Source organism: Vigna umbellata, chromosome 4, assembly GCF_029865625.1.
Source record: "Vigna umbellata cultivar VRB3 chromosome 4, Vumbellata_1.0, whole genome shotgun sequence".
Taxonomy (NCBI): Eukaryota; Viridiplantae; Streptophyta; class Magnoliopsida; order Fabales; family Fabaceae; genus Vigna; species Vigna umbellata.
In genome coordinates, this window is record NC_142168.1 from 42,724,723 (window position 1) to 42,744,350 (window position 19,628).

Genomic DNA, 19,628 nt, shown 5'->3' on the forward strand with positions numbered 1-19,628 from the left:
TTATGTCTTGGCCCATTCAAAATATGGGGCAACTTTGTTAGTCTCACATTTGTTTCATCTGTATATTCAAAGTTTGAACCAAGACCGGGGCATCCCTTGTTGGGCCTCTCAGATTTGTCCGCACTGAAAATTCATAGATCCACCCTCAAAACAAGGGCAGACACTTTGGGGCTTTGTATGATCTTTGAGGCCATCTTATCATTCGTAAACCCAAAGTGGGGGGCAACTTCTTTTTGAACCTCGCTTAATTGACTCATACCCAAAACCAAGGCAACTTTGTAACTTTCATATGTTTCGACCCATTCAGAGTATTGAGCAACTTTGTTAAATCTCAAATTTTTTCATCTGAATATTCAAAGCTCATACAAAGATTGGGGCATCCCTTGTTGGGCCTTGCATTATCTTGGTTCACCCCGAACTTCAAAAATCTAAAACCACCAAAACTGGGGCAATTTGCAAATCCCACATGATATTCTCAATCCCTGATTCATGACTTATTCCCTCTCAATTCACAGATACATTTGTCCATACCAATACTTTTACCATGTTCCAGAGCAGCTTCTGGGTATTTACTACCTCACATTGGCCTTTTGATAACAGTTGAAAAACTGTTATTTTCATGCTTAAAATTGATACTAAAAGCAACCTTTAGACTTAAAAACTAGCTTGAAATCATGCTTTTATCTTTATTTTCAGAAATAAGAGAGCTGGACAGGTTTATGCTTGATTTCAGTGTTTTTGTGCAGGTTTTAAGGTGAATTTAGTGAAACAAGTGAAGAAGGAGAGAGATAGAATCAGAAAAGGAATCAAAGAGTGCAAAAGGAGAAGCCGAAGGCACCGCTCAGCGGCATTTTACCGCTGAGCGGCACTCAAGAGGTTGCGGGAGGTCCGTTGAGGGGCAAAATGGCCGCTGAGGGGAGAAAACGAGACGCGCAATCACCGCTGAGCGGCACTTTAATGGGCTTGGGCTTTTGATTCTTTGTAATTTTAGAATAGTATATAAGCTTTAGGACGTCCTAGGGTTTGTATCTTTGGCAGAAACGAAGCAAACACTCTCTCTTCCACCCCTTTGAAGGAGGATCTTGGATGCTCAGGCTACCTCTTCACCTTTATTGGGTTTATTCTTTCATACTTTCATTGTAATTCATCTAGGTTCACCATGAATATGGTGAACTAAACCTTGTATGTTTGTTGGGGAATCAATGTAATCTCTTGAAGCTCTCATATATGGAATTTATGCTTGCATCTTAATCTAAGACTTATGCTTTCTTTCATCATTAGTTAGGGTTTTTCCTCTTTGCTTAATGCTTGCATTGTTTAACTCATTCTATTGCATGATTATTGGTTTTGTCGATACGGACACGTACGGGGAAGTCTAGATCCGGGGAATTTCTCCTAATATTATATTGGTTGTCGTTAAGCTCCTGCACTTATGAACTAATCATTAGGAATGCTAGGAATTGTATGAACTCGTGATTAGGGAGAAGCCATCTAGAATGGTACTTTAGAGAGTGGCATTAACAATGATGATTTGAATGTTGAATTCCTAAAATGTATGAGAGTGGATGAGATGAAATTGACCCCCAACAACATATTCAGTCATATATTCCATTGAAAGTGTTTATCTTTTGTCTTTGCCATTGATCAAACTTCATGCATACATATTTAAATTTCGTCTCTTGCATATAAAATCCAACTATTTCGTCTTTAAGTCTTAGTTAATCAAGAAACCACACAACTAAACTAGGCCGTGAGTCCTTTGGGAAGAACGATACTTGGTCTTACCAAGTTTATTACTTGAACGATTCGGTCATACTTGCCGATTGTGAAACAAGTTTGTGACATCATATTTTGGTGCTTACAAATTTGTCCATCACCTTTGTAGCCGTTTTAAGGAGTAAGAGGCTCAAGTAGCCAACCCGGTACTCTTCAAATCCTTCCAATCATCCTCCACATATTTTTCCCAGCCCTTGATACCAAGCACGTATGCACTGGTATCTCGTCAAGAAATGTTTGGCACACAAGCTTCAATTTGAACATTTGTCTTTAGGATTGGACATCCATTGAAAAAAGGGAAGGAAATTGGAAGTCTAGATCGTCATAAATTGGATGATTTCAAAGGAAACAAATTGACTCTAAAAAAAAATGTAATAGGTTCATAATCTTCCAATACATCATGTACATATTTTCATCAACTTTGAATTTGCCTCCATGTATATTCATCAAATTTCCTTCCTTCAAAAAGACAAAAAAATTCAACATGCATCAAAGTTTTCTCCTCCAATTTCAAAATTACATGTTTTCATCAAATCTTCTTCCTTCAAAAAGCCAAAAAATTCAACATGCATCAAAGTTTTCTCCTCCAATTTCAAAATTACATGTTTTCATCAAATCTTCTTCCTTAAAAAAGCCAAAAAAATCAGCATGCATCAAAGTTTTCTTCTCCAAATTTCAAAATTTACATCGACCAAGTTTCTCTTGCATATCAAGATTTCAAATCCTTGTACAAAAATGCAACACCTTGTTTCTTAATTTCAAAATTTTCAAAAAAATAAAAATAAAAATCAAAATCAAAAATAAAAAAGAAATTTTCTCAAAATTTCAACAAATTCAAAAATTTCAATTTTCAAAACAATCCAACAATTTTACTTTCTGTCATTGGTGTCTCGGCCCTCTGTAAGACAATGGTCGTGCCCAATTTTACTTTCTGTCACTGGTGTCTCGGCCCTCTGTAAGACAATGGTCGAGCCCAATTTTTGCTTTCTGCCATTGGTATCTCGGCCCTCTGTAAGACAATGGTCGAGCCCAATTTTACTTTCTGCCATTGGTATCTCGGCCCTCTGTAAGACAATGGTCGAGCCCAATTTTACTTTCTGTCATTGGTATCTCGGCCCTCTGTAAGACAATGGTCGAGCCCAATTTTACTTTTTGCCATTGGTATCTCGGCCCTCTGTAAGACAATGGTCGAGCCCATTTTTACTTTTTCAAACGACCCTCTGCATGGCAATGGTCAGGTACAGGCTTTCAATTTTTTGAAACGACCCTCTGCATGGCAATGGTCAGGTACAGGCTTTTAATTTTTGAAACGACCCTCTGCATGGCAATGGTCAGGTACATATTTTTTTACTTTTTTCAAACGACCCTCTGCATGGCAATGGTCAGGTACAGTTTTTTACTTTTTCAAACGACCATCTGCATGGCAATGGTCAAGTCCAGATTTTAATTTTTTTCAAACGACCCTATGCATGGCAATGGTCGAACCCAATCAAATTCAAATTTCTCATTCATTTAATCTTGTTCATTTTATTTGAAAAAAAAAACAAAAAAAAACAAAAAAATTAATTAATTCAAAAAACGAAAAAAAATTCCCTGTTTGTTCCTGGTTCCTTTTCATTGAAAATTCTCTGTTTTTTCCTTGTGTATTTTGAAATCCGAACGAAATTAATATTTCTATCTTTACTTATCTTTTACTCTGATAATATGAAAACATTGTTTATCATATGATCTAGTAAAATCTAAGTAAAGAGGGGATACACTCAATTTCGTCCGGTTTGATTAATAAATTTAGGCTTAATTACCTACTTAGTCCCCATGTTCGGAGGTAATTTGCTGTTTAGTACCCGGTTTTAAAAATGTAGGCATTTGATACCTATGTTTTGAAATTTGTATCAATTGAATCCTACCCACTTAACGCCGTTATAAATCTAACGGTTTTCTGACATCAACTTTGAATTGTGGACGAGCGGTTGTGGACGAGCGTCCTCTTAGTGGACGAGCATTGTTGAACGAGCGTCCTCTTCTGCCTGACTAGGCGTTCGCTTCGCTGGACGAGCGTCCTCTTCCGCCTGACTGGGCGTTCGCTTCGCTGGACGAGCGTCCTCTTCTGCCTGACTGGGCGTTCGCTTCGTTGGACGAGCGTCCTCTTCTGCCTGATTGGGCGTTCGCTTCGCTGGACGAGCGTCCACAGGGCGAGCGTTATCAATTGCTCGTCCACTAAGAGGACGCTCGTCCACTACCGCTCGTCCACAATTCAAAGTTGGTGTCAGAAAAACGTTAGATTTATAACGGCGTTAAGTGGGTAGGATTCAATTGATACAAATTTCAAAACATAGGTATCAAATGCCTACATTTTTAAAACCGGGTACTAAACAGCAAATTACCTCCGAACATGGGGACTAAGTAGGTAATTAAGCCATAAATTTACTTTCATAAAAAAAATATTTCCTCGTTCACTTCATCTGTAGCGTTGGTACACCCTCCACGAGGTTGTCACACTTCAATTCTCTCAGCTTTGTTTGTTTGTTTTATTCTCTGTTTGTTTCTTGTTTATCTTGAAACCCAGACGAAATTAGTATTTCTATCTTTACTTATCTTTTCCTCTAATAATATGAAAACATTGTTTATCATATGATCTAGTAAAATCTAAGTAAAGAGGGGCAGTTGTCAACACTCAATTTCGTCCGGGTTGATTAAATAAAATTTATTTTCATAAAAAAAAAGAAATAAATATCAAAAAATACAAAAAAAAAATATAATAACAAAAAATAAATGGCTTAATTACCTACTTAGTCCCCATGTTCAGAGGTAATTTGCTGTTTAGTACCCGGTTTTAAAAATGTAGGCATTTGATACCTATGTTTTGAAATTTGTATCAATTGAATCCTACCCACTTAACGTCGTTATAAATCTAACGTTTTTCTGACTGTGTATGTGATTTGTGGATGAGCGGTTATGGACGAGCGTTCGCTTCGTTGGACGAGCGTCCTCTTCTGCCTGACTGGGCGTTCGCTTCGCTGGACGAGCGTCCTCTTCTACCTGACTGGGCGTTCGCTTCGCTGGACGAGCGTCCTCTTCTGCCTGACTGGGCGTTCGCTTCGCTGGACGAGCGTCCACTGAACGTACTTGCGTCCACAGGGCGAGCGTTATCAAACGCTCGTCCACAAACGCTCGTCCACAAATCACATACACAGTCAGAAAAACGTTAGATTTATAACGGCGTTAAGTGGGTAGGATTCAATTGATACAAATTTCAAAACATAGGTATCAAATGCCTACATTTTTAAAACCGGGTACTAAACAGAAAATTACCTCCGAACATGGGGACTAAGTAGGTAATTAAGCCAAAATAAAAAAGGGAAAGAAGACGTCCGTCCCAAGTGCCCATCTAGGGCTCCAATTGTTGAACGCTCGTCCCATACCGTTCGGTCATCTTCGCCTCAGTTTTAGGACGAGCGTTATTGATCGTTCTCGAGGATCGTTCGTCCTCTACATGGCGCGATCGTTCGTCCTCTGCCCTGACCGACCGTTCGGTTTCTTCAACTGTGAAACCGTCCGTCCTCTATTGACGTTCGTCCTCATTTGTTCACACTCGACCGTTCGACCTTCGTCTTGACGACTCGAGATTTTATCCAGACGTTCGGTCACTTACGTATTAGTGGCGTTCGTTCTTGTTATGGCTTTGTTCTCAGTTTGGCGGGCGTCCATGGTCACCGTTCGGTCTTATTTTTGGTTTAAGTCTTAAGCGTTCTACCGTTCGGCCATGCAAGTTTATCGTTCGTTCTTCAGTAACTGAGAGCGTTCGGTTATTTTGTTTTAATGAACGTTCGCTCTTCATCTGGACGTTTGGTCTTGGTTGTGTGATTGAGCGTTCGGTCTCTTTGTGATATCGTTCGTCATGTATGGTGTTGTGCTTAAGGACGAACGTTCGGTCTTGTATTGTGTGATTGAACGTTCGGTCTCTTTAAGGACGAACGCCCCGATCACTAAACCAAAACGAACGAATGCTCGAAATTGCATATGCTTTTAACGCTCGCTCTTGGTTCTGTATTATTGATTGTGAGGTTCGGTATGATTCAGACTGTGAGCGCTCGTTTATTTTGTGAACGGTCGTTTGTTTGCGTTATTGACCGAGCGTCCATAAAGTTGGTGGCTACATTTTAAAAATTGGTCTGAGCTTTCCACCGAGGTTAAGAAAAGAAGAGATTCGTTTGTGGCTGGACTTTTCACTTTTTGGGCTGTCATCCACGTGCTGGCATTTAAGATTCCATCTAACACCACTTGCTATTGTCTTCCACCAGGCGGCCCTTCATGCGAGGGACCTCCTCGACACTACACCTATCATCATTAACCTTCATGCTCCAACTTTTTCACGTCCAGAACAGCAGCTCCAAGACACACACAGCAGCAAACAGACTTTCCCAGGAACACATGTGTAAGTGGATGCAGTTTGGTCAGCACATACACGTGAAAGTGGAAGGACATGGGAGAATAAAAATAGTATTTTGATGACATGGAAGTACCACTTGATGAGAAAGCAGTCAATGAACACATATTGGAGCGTCCCACATGCAGCAAAATATGGAGAAGCACGGCGCATGCAGAAATGATGAGAGGGTGAGGTTTTCAGAGAAGAAGAGACCCACGGCCTTCATTTCCAATACCCCTCACGACCATCTTTCTTCATCCTTATACCATTTCATGGCAGCACCTTAATCTTCATCCATTTCCAATCACCAACACCCACAACCAGCCCTCCATTTTCATCCTCATCCACTCCAGCCAAAAAAAGAACTGGGGAAGGAGCACCTTATTGCAAAGGAAAGCCAACCAGGACGCAGTCTAAATGTACTCTAAACATTTAGACATAAATCATTTGTTTAATTTTATAATTTTAGAAGTTGTTTTTTTTTCTTTCCTTTTCTCTCAAATTTAGAATTGTTGTTTCATTTTCTGTCTCTTGTTGTGATATTATTTTTTTATATATGGAAAAGTAATTACTGAAAACTAATTGATGAATTCAATATATACAAATCAGATTAAAATTTGCATCAATCAATTGATGCTATGAGATTGTTCTTCTTTTTTCTAATTTAAATTTCTTTTGTGATTGTAATCTGTCAGGCCTCATAAAATAACGTGCGTAGTGGAGTCCATGTGGCAGCAGGAGGACGCGCCACACCAGCAGGGCACATGGGCGACTGCAGCGCCTGACAGCCACTAACGGACGCCAGGTGCCGCACGTGGAGGTGAGTCAGGAACGTTGGTGGAAAGCTGACTGGCATGGGGGGAACGTGCGCTGCAGAAGGGGCGTCCGGCATGGGCAATCAGGAAGAACGTGCGTCGACGGTAGTGGAAGACGCGTGGCAACTGTAGAGTGGTCGACCGTCCGGTATGGGCTGGCAGAGGCGTGGTGGAGTGCGCTGGCGAGTGCGGACGTGTGCTGGCGGAGAAGAAAGCAAATCTGAGATTTTTGAACTTATTCTCCACTCCTCCCTTCACGCATCTATTTGCTTCATTTCTGAGACTTCCTTCTCTTCCCTTGCTCTCTGCATTCTCTCTCTCTCTAAGAAACCACTGTTTCATCCCTTCCAATTCTGGATTCCGGCAACGTGGAAGGACGCTCGGCGACAAGAGCTTCCAGAGAACGGTTAGTGAATCTCGTAAGTCTTTTCTTCCTCTCTGAACGTTCGTTTTCTTTGCATGCAAACTCAATTCTGAGTTGTGCGTTCGTCTTTTCTTAGAGTAGCGTGATTCTGAGTTTGGTGTTGGGGTTCATTCGCTCGTACAGTGGATTAACGAGCGCTGGTTAGTGGAATTTGAGTGGAGAAGCGTCTGTGTACGTCTGTGAACGTTCGTTCATTTCCGGGTAAGGGAAGCTTATTTAATTTAACTGGTTTGATGTATGCTATGTGAACGTTCGTTATTTGGCTGCATGAAAGTAATGCATGATGTATGAAATGATGGTATGAACGTTCGTTATTTTACTGTATGATGTTTCTAGGGTGATTTGCATGAACGTTCGTTATTTTGATTATATGAAGCTGTTATGCTTGATTTATGTTGAACGTTCGTTTTTATGGAATGAGAATGATATATGACTGAGTTACATATTATGCATGAGATGTTGGATAAAATGAAATATATGAAATTTGAGAGTTTGGGTTGATATGAACGAATGAGATGATATGATTTTATGAGAAATGAACCTTCCCTGAGACGTTGTACGTTCGTTCTGGACGGTCACTGACCGTTCGGTTTTCCTTAGAAAAATGTTTGGAATGTTGATTCTGTCATTTGACTAACTCTGTGGTTGAGGACGAACGTCCTCACTGTTTGAGCGTTCGGTTTGGCACTGTTGAATCTTGTACGTTTGATAAACTTCTTTCTTTTTGTACTTGTATATATATATATGTAACAGTGCATATTCCCGTTCGTATTACTCCTCCAAACTTCTCTTAGTTTATTTTCAAGATTTATCAATCTGAGTTACTGGACGTTCGGTCTTACATCAGACGTTCGCCCAGAATAGCGTTTGGTCTTACACCGGACGATCGTACTGGAAGGCGTTCGGTCTTACACTGAACGTACGTTCAAAGTGTCGTTTGGTTTCATACCGAGCGTTCGTCATAAATGAGGCTTGGCCTTATAATGGGCGTCCACCCAAATAGTGCTCGGTCTCCAACTGAGTGTTCGTCCAAATAGTGCTCGGCCTCGAGCGTTCGTCCAAATAGTGCTCGGCCTCGAGCGTTCGTTCAAATAGTGCTCGGCCTCGAGCGTTCATCCAAATAGTGCTCGGTGCGTTCGTCCAAATAGTGCTCGGTCTCCAACTGAGCGTTCGTCCTAATAGTGCTCGGTTTTGACTTGAGCGTTCGTCTGAATAGTGCTCAGTATCGTTTTGAGCGCTCGTTCTCTTTTCCCACCAAATAGCGTTCGTCCAATGAACAGTACCATACTTGGCCATCTCCTGAAGTAACTGTTTCTCTGTCGTTCGTACTTTAATACGAACGAGCGTTGTCTTAGTCTCGCTCACAGCGTTCGTTCTCGTTTCTTTGAGAATGAAAGTTCGGTTTTTGATGTTTTCCCTATTAAGATGAAAATGATTATGGATTGATGAATAGTGAATGATGAAACAGTATCTGAGATGAAATGAAAGTTATGAATATTGAACGAGCGTTCCCGGTAGGAACGACTCTTGGAAATTACTGGAAATTGTTAAGTATGACTGTGGGAAGTTAATGTTGGCTGTTCGATCCTGATGTTCCGTGAGTGCTCGTTCTCAAGTAGAGAACGCACGTCATGCGTGGGAACGGCAGGAGGTCCTTAGTCCATAAGTTAACATGGGCGACGTAAGAACGGACTAACCTCGGGTGGCAGCTGATGAGGATGCCAGTTACCACACCACCCGGGTGCGCGAACGCCTGTAACTATGCAGATTTCATACAGTCCGGACAGTCAGTCGTGTTGAGTTTTATTTTGTACGTGCTTTAAATTATGTGATGTATGATGAATGCGTACGTTGATATGTTTGTGTGAAATGAACTGTTTGCTAGAACTTATATGTTGAAGCATGAGTTAAATTACGTAAGCTTACCCTTTCGTTTTCCTTCTGTTGTCCTTTGTTCTTGTACGTCCGTCTTGTCATTGCAATGATCATCCGTGTGGATGTGAGCAGAGGGAGACGAGCGTTTGGAAGAGTTGCTGGAAGAAGAGAATCTGGTAGATGTGGAAGTGAAGACCGAGCAGTGAGACCGCTCGGCCAGTAGTATAGTTGTTGAATTGAGTGGTCGTTCGACCATCCCTTGTTTTCGTTTAAGTTGATTTCGACCGTTCGGTATTTGTCTTGTGTAAACCGTTCGGTCAGGCTTCTTGTACGTTCGGTTTTGTTTTGTAAACTCTTGTGTGGACGTGCGGCTTTGCGCGCTCGTCCTTAACTATTGAATTGTACTCAAGGACGTTCGTCTTTGCGCGTTCGTTCGTTTGAAAGTTTTAAAATTTTCGAATTTCTAGTGGAAAACTGTTTGAAATATTATAAAATGTGATTTCCTAAATTTATAGTTTTGGCTGTATTTTTGGGATGTCACATCAGTGGTATCAGAGCAGTTTTGTTCCTTTTGGAACACTGTAGGTTATGAGCATACTATGCTTGTGCTGTGTGCTCAATAATTGTTTGATGGGTTATTCTAAACTCTTTAAGCTTGGCTAACGTTCGTTTTCTCTATTTATCAGAGAGAACTAATGGCATCAAGACCACACCCTCAACCTATCGAGCGCGATTCGTCTGACCATATCAGACTACTGGAATCCGTAATAGAGGCACTCCAGCAACAGAACACTGCTTTGGTACAACATAATATGGCCACCCTGCAAAGTTTAGAGGCTATAAGAGCACACTCTGAAGCTACCCAAAGACAGCTGATGGAGATCATAGAAATCACTAGGAACATTATCGGAGCATTCACTTCCTCTGGGGATCACAGGACCGAGTTGAGTTTGGAGTGTTACCGCCAACATCATCCAGCTAAGTTCACTGAGAAGTGTCTCCCTGATGAGGTGGATAGGACTCAAGTATTAGAGAAGAGTGTGACGGAATTGGAACAGCACAAGGAGCAACAACAACAGACAATAAGAGGAGCCATATCTTCAAGGAACAATGATAATCTAAGGAGGACACCTTACGATCGTTCAGTATTACCAAATGCCTCTGGTGGGTTGCTGTCACGATCTTTGGTGACTGCCGGTCGGTCTGGACAGAAAAAGGCCGTAAAATGTTTTCAATGTGGAGGACCCCATTTCAAGTCAGTCTGTCCTCAGTTAACTGGAGGGAAGTATTGCGACTGCTGTAGAAGAAGAGGTCACTGGGAAAGCAAGTGTTATATGGGCGGACAAGCAGACAATAAGACCACCAAATGCTGGGAGGATGCAACAAGGAAGGGGTGGACGAACGCAGACTGTTAGTAGAATGTATGCGATCAAGAGCACCGAAGCTATCACCTCAGGTACGTTCGCCACCAATATCTGTTTTTATTATTTGGAAAGCCATGTTTGTGTGTTGTATGATTCGGGGGCAATACACTCCTTCATTTCGAAGGCGTGCGTTGGGGAATTGGGTATAGTCGAACGCGAGATGCAGTTCGACTTGGTAGTGTCAACCCCAGCGGCTGGTGAGGTTAGGACGTCTACAGTATGCTTCAAATGTCCTATCGAGAGTGAAGGGTGTAGTTATAAGGTGAATCTCATCTGCCTACCCCTAAAGGATTTGGAAGTGATCCTAGGAATGGATTGGTTGGCTGCCAATCGCATTCTCATTGACTGTGGTACTAAGGAATTGGTGTTTCCGGACACGGCCAAACCATTCGTTGTGTATTGCGACGCGTCTCATCAGGGCTTGGGTTGTGTACTCATGCAAGAAAAGAGGGTGGTTGCGTATGCTTCTCGGCAATTGAAGATTCACGAGAAGAACTACCCAACTCACGACTTGGAATTAGCAGCAGTCGTCTTTGCTTTGAAGATCTGGAGACATTACTTGTATGGTTCAACATTCCAAGTATTCAGTGATCACAAGAGTCTCAAGTACCTGTTTGATCAGAAGGAGCTGAATATGAGACAGAAACGTTGGTTGGAGTTCTTGAAGGACTGCGACTTTGAACTACTCTACCATCCGGGAAAAGCAAATGTGGTAGCAGATGCTTTAAGCAGAAAGGTAGTTCACGTCTCCTCCATGATGGTCCGAGAGTTGAGTTTGGTAGAAAGTTTTAGAGATCTAAGGTTACAGTTTGACTTACAACCAAATGTTATTAAATGCTGTACTCTTAGAATCTCCAGTAACGTATTCGACCGGATCAGAGTGAAGCAACGAGAAGATGAAGAGTTAGTGAAGATCTTAAGCGCACTCGGTACAGAGCAAGCAAAACATTTTAACACTGGAACTGATGGTATGCTACGCTACATGGATAGAACGTGCATTCCGAATGATGGCGAGTTGAAAAGAATCATTCTTGAGGAAGGACATCACAGCCGTCTTAGCATACACCCTGGTATGACTAAGATGTATCAAGACCTCAGGAGCTCATTCTGGTGGCCAGGAATGAAGAGTGATGTTGCACGTTTTGTGGCATCTTGTTTAACGTGCCAACGAGCCAAGGCTGAACATCAGAGACCTGGCGGTCTACTTCAGCAGTTAGAGATTCCAGAATGGAAGTGGGACAGCATTGCGATGGATTTCGTGACTCACCTACCTCCGTTCGATGCAGGAGATCATGTCTTCCTTAGACTACATCCGACCACTGGTGTAGGGAGAGCTATCCGACCAAAGAAGTTGTCTCCCAAGTTTATCGGACCTTATCAGATCTTGAGGAAGATTGGACCAGTTGCATACGAGTTGTCCTTGCCGCCTCAGTTATCAAACTTGCATCCAGTCTTTCATGTTTCTCAACTCCGGAAGTATGTAGCCGACCCTTCTCACATATTGGAATTAGAAAACATTCATCTTCGTCAAGATCGTACGTTGGAGATGCAGCCGGTACGCATTGAAGACAGTGACACCAAATACTACAGAAGAAAAGCAGTTAGATTGGTAAAAATAGTGTGGGACGAGAAGACAGGAGACTCTACGTGGGAAGTGGAAGATGCCATGAAGGATTTGTATCCCCATCTGTTCGAGACTCAGTCATAATTTTCGAGGACGAAAATTTTTGTAGTTGGGGTGAATGTTAGGCCTCAGAAAATAACGTGCGTAGTGGAGTCCACGTGGCAGCAGGAGGACGCGCCACACCAGCAGGGCACATGGGCGACAGCAGCGCCTGACAGCCACTAACGGACGCCAGGTGCCGCACGTGGAGGTGAGTCAGGAACGTTGGTGGAAAGCTGACTGGCATGGGGGGAACGTGCGCTGCAGAAGGGGCGTCCGGCATGGGCAATCAGGAAGAACGTGCGTCGACGGTAGTGGAAGACGCGTGGCAACTGTAGAGTGGTCGACCGTCCGGTATGGGCTGGCAGAGGCGTGGTGGAGTGCGCTGGCGAGTGCGGACGTGTGCTGGCGGAGAAGAAAGCAAATATGAGATTTTTGAACTTATTCTCCACTCCTCCCTTCACGCATCTCTTTGCTTCATTTATGAGAATTCCTTCTCTTCCCTTGCTCTCTGCATTCTCTCTCTCTCTAAGAAACCACTGTTTCATCCCCTCCAATTCTGGATTCCGGCAACGTGGAAGGACGCTCGGCGACAAGAGCTTCCAGAGAAGAACGTTCGGTTAGTGAATCTCGTAAGTCTTTTCTTCCTCTCTGAACGTTCATTTTCTTTGCATGCAAACTCAATTCTGAGTTGTGCGTTCGTCTTTTCTTAGAGTAGCGTGATTCTGAGTTTGGTGTTGGGGTTCGTTCGCTCGTACAATGGATTAACGAGCGCTGGTTAGTGGAATTTGAGTGGAGAAGCGTCTGTGTACGTCTGTGAACGTTCGTTAATTTCCGGGTAAGGGAAGCTTATTTAATTTAACTGGTTTGATGTATGCTATGTGAATGTTCGTTATTTGGCTGCATGAAAGTAATGCATGATGTATGAAATGATGGTATGAACGTTCGTTATTTTACTGTATGATGTTTCTGGGGTGATTTGCATGAACGTTCGTTATTTTGATTATATGAAGCTGTTATGCTTGATTTATGTTGAACGTTCATTTTTATGGAATGAGAATGATATATGACTGAGTTACATATTATGCATGAGATGTTGGATAACATGAAATATATGAAATTTGAGAGTTTGGGTTGATATGAACGAATGAGATGATATGATTTTATGAGAAATGAACCTTCCCTGAGACGTTGTACGTTCGTTCTGGACGGTCACTGACCGTTCGGTTTTCCTTAGAAAAATGTTTGGAATGTTGATTTTGTCATTTGACTAACTCTGTGGTTGAGGACGAACGTCCTCACTGTTTGAGCGTTCGGTTTGGCACTGTTGAATCTTGTACGTTTGATAAACTTCTTTCTTTTTGTACTTGTATATATATATATATATGTAACAGTGGATATTCCCGTTCGTATTACTCCTCCAAACTTCTCTTAGTTTATTTTCAAGATTTATCAATCTGAGTTACTGGACGTTCGGTCTTACATCAGACGTTCGCCCAGAATAGCGTTCGGTCTTACACCGGACGATCGTACTGGAAGGCGTTCGGCCTTACACTGAACGTACGTTCAAAGTGTCGTTCGGTTTCATACCGAGCGTTCGTCATAAATGAGGCTCGGCCTTATAATGGGCGTCCACCCAAATAGTGCTCGGTCTCCAATTGAGTGTTCGTCCAAATAGTGCTCGGCCTCGAGCGTTCGTCCAAATAGTGCTCGGCCTCGAGCGTTCGTTCAAATAGTGCTCGGCCTCGAGCGTTCATCCAAATAGTGCTCGGTCTCGAGCGTTCGTCCAAATAGTGCTCGGTCTCCAACTGAGCATTCGTCCTAATAGTGCTCGGTTTTGAATTGAGCGTTCGTCCGAATAGTGCTCGGTATCATTTTGAGCGCTCGTTCTCTTTTCCCACCAAATAGCGTTCGTCCAATGAACAGTACCATACTTGGCCATCTCCTGAAGTAACTATTTCTCTGCCGTTCGCACTTTAATACGAACGAGCGTTCTCTTAGTCTCGCTCACAGCGTTCGTTCTCGTTTCTTTGAGAATGAACGTTCGGTTTTTGATGTTTTCCCTATTAAGATGAAAATGATTATGGATTGATGAATAGTGAATGATGAAACAGTATCTGAGATGAAATGAAAGTTATGAATATTGAACGAGCGTTCCCGGTAGGAACGACTCTTGGAAATTACTGGAAATTGTTAAGTATGACTGTGGGAAGTTAATGTTGGCTGTTCGATCCTGATGTTCCGTGAGTGCTCGTTCTCAAGTAGAGAACGCACGTCATGCGTGGGAACGGCAGGAGGTCCTTAGTCCATAAGTTAACATGGGCGACGTAAGAACGGACTAACCTCGGGTGGCAGCTGATGAGGATGCCAGTTACCACACCACCCGGGTGCGCGAATGCCTGTAACTATGCAGATTTGATACAGTCCGGACAGTCAGTCGTGTTGAGTTTTATTTTGTACGTGCGTTAAATTATGTGATGTATGATGAATGCGTACGTTGATATGTTTGTGTGAAATGAACTGTTTGCTGGAACTTATATGTTGAAGCATGAGTTAAATTACGTAAGCTTACCCTTTCGTTTTCCTTCTGTTGTCCTTTGTTCTTGTACGTCCGTCTCTTCATTGCAATGATCATCCGTGTGGATGTGAGCAGAGGGAGACAAGCGTTTGGAAGAGTTGCTGGAAGAAGAGAATCTGGTAGATGTGGAAGTGAAGACCGAGCAGTGAGACCGCTCGGCCAGTAGTATAGTTGTTGAATTGAGTGGTCGTTCGACCATCCCTTGTTTTCGTTTAAGTTGATTTCGACCGTTCGGTATTTGTCTTGTGTAAACCGTTCGGTCAGGCTTCTTGTACGTTCGGTTTTGTTTTGTAAACTCTTGTGTGGACGTGCGGCTTTGCGCGCTCGTCCTTAACTATTGAATTGTACTCAAGGACGTTCGTCTTTGCGCGTTCGTTCGTTTGAAAGTTTTAAAATTTTCGAATTTCTAGTGGAAAACTGTTTGAAATATTATAAAATGTAATTTCCTAAATTTATAGTTTTGGCTGTATTTTTGGGATGTCACATAATCTAATGTGTTTATTTTTAGAAATCAATTGAATCTTTATTTGATAATTAGGTAAAAATTAGATTAAATGATATTTTAATTTGATTAATTTAATTGGTTAATTGTTTCAATTTATATCTAAATTTTTAGATAATTATGTTAAGGTGAATTGTATGGAGCTTCAATTTGTAAATTGACTTTTTTATCTTCTTATTTTATATTTTTCAATCTTTGTTTTATGTTTTTAATTCATTTTCGTTATAAAAAACCCAAATTACTTTATATGAGAAAAAATTCTACAAAATGAATACAATCAATAACTAATGTGTCTTTTGATAATAGACTCAGTATTAATGTGTCTTTTTTATAATAGACTTAGTATTAATGTGTCTTTTTGATAATAATAGAAAATATTGCACAAAATATTGATATTCAATCCTTAGTTTCTCATTGATGAAAAAATTGTTCAACTATCAAATGGAGTTTGTAGAAAGCAAACAACAATTACAAATTTAATAGAACAATCAATGTTGAATGTTGAAACACCCAAGAAGATATCATTTTCAAAAAGATATCAGTCTCCATCAACTTTTAAAAAAGATATATGATTTATCAATTCTTAATACAACTACCATAAGACAACATTGAAACAAATAAATGATAACAAATTAAAAAGAATAAGGTTAAAGAAACATATTTAAATAAGACGACATATTTAATAAAATCAATAAAGGAAGAAAACTACTTTTAAAGACTTTTTAAAGGTAGATTAGAAGCTTAGGGGTAGATAAAAAAAAGATGGAAAGTAAGAAAAGGGAACACTCTTAATGCTTTAGGTAATCGAATTTCATATCTTTTGGTTAAAACATTTTACATGAGTTATTTCACTTGACAAAGATCAATGATAATGAGGGTTTTGTCACCATATTTACTTAGCCCTTAAAAATGACATAAGGAACATATCTTTTTATCAAAAGTGTATACGAATGTTTCTTTAACTATATATAATTGGTTTAATCCTTTTCGACATCCCTATTTATGTACGAATGTCTCAATTGGGTCCTCGTTTTTTAAAGTGTATCAAAATGGTCCCTAATTTTGAAAATTGATATCAATTGAGTCCTTTCCGTTAAGTTGGCTGGACGGCGTTAAAAAAATTGATGAGTGGATGCTGAGATGACGAATGAACGCTCGTCCACCAGCGAACGAACGCTCGTCCACCAGCGAACGAACGCTCGTCCACCAGCGAACGCTCGTCGACCTCTTACTACTGGACGACCGTTCGTTCCACACTGGACGACTATTCGTTCGGTGGTCGACGAGCGTTCGTTCGCTGATGGACGAGCGTTCGTTCGTCATCTCAGCATCCACTCATCAATTTTTTTAACGCCATCCAGCCAACTTAACGGAAAGGACTCAATTGATATCAATTTTCAAAATTAGGGACCATTTTGATACACTTTAGAAAACGAGGACCCAATTGAGACATTCGTACATAAATAGGGATGTCGAAAAGGATTAAACCTATATAATTTTGCCCAATGATACAATGCATAATTAAAACTATATCATAAATTCAACTTTGTAATTTGAAAGTAAATTTTTTATTAATTATTTTTTTGGATTGCACAACCTTAAAGTCATTTTTGACTATTGTATAGTCATTTTTATTAATATGTATTTTCATTTATTTTTAAAAAATAAATAAAGAACCTATCTAACAAAATTCGAAAGCAGAAAATGATTAAATATAAAATCTATTTTAGTTTTTAAAATATTTAACATTAAAAAGGACAACCCAGAGGATAATCGTCTCTTCTAACGTTAAAAGATTAACGGAGTAAACGTGAAGTTGGCGCCAACTAACAACTCTGTCACCGGACACTTCTTAAATATCCCTTTCGCTTAAAGAGCTCCCACACACCACCTCACAACAACTCTTTTTCCTCTTTATTTTCTTCCTTTCTCTCTCTTCAGTTCCCAATTCGTAATGCACTAATGAGAGCACCGTTCACCAATGGCGTTTCAGCTGCAAGTCTAGTTTGTCTTTTTTTTTTCGCAATTTCATTCGCGTTTCTTCTGAGCGTGTGATTCTATTGCAGCAATGGCGTTTGAGCGCTCAACCGCCGCACCGCTCAACTCCGCCATGACCTACGACGAGGACTCCATGGAGCGCAGCAAGACACCTTGCAAGTTTCCTCTCTCTTATCTCTTATTTTCTCTTTTCTTGGCAGTTCTTGTTTTAATTTTTGTGTTTGTTTGGTTGACTTCACCAATGGCGTTGCATTCCTAGTTTCTCTTTTTCTTTTTCGCAATTTCATTCGTCGCGTCTCTTCTCTCGGTTGCAGCAATGGAGTTTGGGTGTGGGGCGCTCAACTCTGCCATGACCTACGACGAGGCCTCGGCAACAAGAGTTTCGTCAATGCCTTGCAGGTTTCCTCTCTCTTACCTTTTATCTTTTCTCTTTTCTTTGCTGTTCTTGGTTGACTTCGTTTCCGACTTCCGGTTTCCTTCTCGATTAGGTTTGTTTTTGCGATTCTGATCTTGCTAACACAGGAAAAAACGGTGGCCGTGAGTGTCAATTACTAATTCAGTAGTTATCCAAACTTGTTGGGACTTACCGTGTATCGAGTCAGTGATGCTTGACAATGACATAAATATAAGGATTCTTCTGTGTTGCGTGACAACTAGGGAATGAAACTATTAATAAAAAAATTAAGAAGCTGTTGCAGAGAAAAGCTATTATGTCGGCTTGAAATTTGTTTTAGCTTTTTAGTTAAAAGTAAATGTTAATGTTGTTTTGATATGATAGGAAGATTATGAAAGACATATGAAGGGGAAGATAACCAGAGAGATCCTGTTATTCCTCTTTGCCAAGGGAAACCCTTCTTCTACTACAACTGTGAAAACATGTTATTAATATCTAAAAAAGGCTTAATTACCTACTTAGTCCCCATGTTCGGAGGTAATTTGCTGTTTAGTACCCGGTTTTAAAACCGGGTACTAAACAGCAAATTACCTCCGAACATGGGGACTAAGTAGGTAATTAAGCCTCTAAAAAAATACTTCCCCATCTCCTATCTGATAGAAACTTATATTTATAAGTCCCTCTCCTCAACTCTCAAATTTTTCAAATAGACCTCTCTAACTACTCTTACCACCTCCTTTACTATCTGGGTTTTCCAGTTACCAGTCGCCCATTACATCTTGTTGGTTCATTTGCCTCCTTGTATAATGGACCTTTAATATTGGAATATCTTGGCGAGGTTCATAACGTATGATGTTTTCCAATGTGATACAAAAACATATAAAATTGGCCTTTATTTATGCTAATGTTAGATCATAATTCTAACTTATTAATGAATCATTCGGGGTAAAGAAATGTAGGGACTAATCTTGAGAGGTAACCTAAGCTATATTCAAATTAATTGTAAAATACAGGTATACTATTGAAATTTTGTCATATTTTAACACTAATCAACTTTCGTTGTGTGTTCTTTTGTACTAACAATTTGCATTCAATTTTGTTTGGCTTTATTAAATTAATGTTAAAACACTTTTTGTCCTTTCATAAGGAAAACAAGTTGCCAGTCATAATAACATCCAGTTTTTAATCATATGCATTTAGGCTGATGGCTATGTATTCTTTCTTGTTTGTTTCAGGTAAAGAACAAGAATATTGGGAGTGATGAAAAATAGCATTCGTCTAACTTCAATAGAATTTTCTTCTCTACCGTGCTCGGTCTTTTACTGGCATTCGGATTTCTTGATGTAAAATCAAATAAGTTAAATATTCATAAGTGTTCGGTTTCTTCATGAGAATTTTTCTAAGTATTTTTATTGGAATATCTTGAAGTGTCAGTATTGATTGGTTCCAGCATAGAGTCGTAGCCTTTGGCGAGGTCTTTTCAGCGTTCGATTAGAGTTGTCAAGACTCAGTTCATATAATTGATTCACTTTGTAATGAATGTTCGGTTCATTCGTTCCTTGCTACATCTATTACACTCGGTTTCTCTCTCAAACCAACAGTAAACCTCTCGATCTTATTCTATTCTGGAACTGGAGACCTCTCTGTCTCGTTCTAAGTGTTCGTCCTCGTTCTGAGTGCGGATTGAACGTTCGGTAATTGGTGTCTTTTATAAACTTTTGATCAAAGAGGAAATAGAAATGATTGATAA

General features: G+C 40.5%; 1 long non-coding RNA gene across 1 annotated transcript; it reads left to right on the forward strand.

The window, feature by feature from the left end:
- The first annotated feature begins 17,345 nt into the window (after positions 1 to 17,345).
- LOC148200263 (uncharacterized) lies at positions 17,346 to 19,266 on the forward strand. The gene is made up of 3 exons (XR_015785781.1): positions 17,346 to 17,639; positions 17,799 to 17,883; positions 19,114 to 19,266. It is a non-coding gene; the product is annotated as an uncharacterized LOC148200263 (long non-coding RNA).
- Positions 19,267 to 19,628: the final 362 nt, after the last annotated feature.